Raw genomic sequence first — 1,184 nt, 5'->3', positions numbered from 1 at the left:
CCCCAAGTTATTATATATATATATATATATAAAACTTCAAAATTATTTTGTTATTGCAGCATGTTTTCCTTTTAAGCACTGTGTTCCACAAAGATCCTATGCCAGTGTTACACGTTTTGGACTTAGGCTTTGTTAGACTAACTGTTAGACTAACTGTTCTAATGAACAATTCCAAGGTCTCTCTGGATTTATTGCTCATATCACAGCCTAAAGCAGTTCAGTTTCTCCTTTCCAGATCAGATCAGATCAGTCACTCAGTCGTGTCCGACTCTTTGTGACCCCATGAACCGCAGCACGCCAGGCCTCCCTGTCCATCACAAACTCCCGCAGTTCACCCAGACTCAGTTCACCCAGCAGAAAATATTGCTTTTGGCACTACTTCATTGAACAGTCTTGGTCATATAACTCCTACTTGATTTAAAGATAAAAACTTTCTGTATTCTGAGGAGGAAATTGAAATATTTAGCTCAATTAATAGCATTGTCTCTAGTTCATGAGGGGATCTAAAAGTAGATATGTAAAGTGTCTTTAAAATATAAGTCACTATAACTCAGGATATCAGCTAAATCTAAATTTTAAGCTAGTTACTGACATTTGGTGAATAATAGGATACCAGAAATTTTTTTTTTTTCTTGTCTGTATTTTCACAAATAGCGTAATGCCTGACGACTCCAATTCTACCAATTAAATTACATGTGCAATAATTAACAGCTATGGAATAGCCAGTGAAGTGATTCAATCATGTCTGATTCCCTGGACTATAGCCTACCAGGCTTCTCCATCCATGGAATTTTCCAGGCCAGAGTACTGGAGTGGGTTGCCATTTTCTTCTCCAAGGGATCTTCCCTACCCAGGGATCGAACCCAGGTCTCCTGCATTGCAGGCAGATGCTTTACCGTCTGAGCCACCAGGGAATCCCATCAATATAAACAGCTATAATATATAATAAACTATTTTATTTAAAATATATACTATATAATTCATTCAGGAATAGACCAACAGAAGAAAACACAAATAAGAAATAACATTCTTGGAAAATAATATATATATAAACTGTGATGGAAATAACTAAACATTTCCTTTTCACTTTCATCATACTGTAAATCAAGAAAAATATTTAATTAGAAACCAATGGCTTTATTAGAATATTCCTCTCCCCTTATTTTTTTCAAAGCTTTCTGCTA

At 35.6% G+C, this 1,184-nt stretch overlaps 1 non-coding gene across 1 annotated transcript; it reads right to left on the bottom strand.

The window, feature by feature from the left end:
• Positions 1-842: 842 nt before the first annotated feature.
• On the bottom strand, positions 843-914 carry TRNAC-GCA (transfer RNA cysteine (anticodon GCA)). The gene has a single exon. It is a non-coding gene; the product is annotated as a tRNA-Cys (tRNA).
• Positions 915-1,184: the final 270 nt, after the last annotated feature.

The sequence above is a fragment of the Bos javanicus genome, chromosome 8, assembly GCF_032452875.1.
Source record: "Bos javanicus breed banteng chromosome 8, ARS-OSU_banteng_1.0, whole genome shotgun sequence".
Lineage (NCBI taxonomy): Eukaryota > Metazoa > Chordata > Mammalia > Artiodactyla > Bovidae > Bos > Bos javanicus.
Note: the sequence above shows the minus strand (reverse complement) of the source record. Positions and strands in the feature narration are given on the sequence as shown.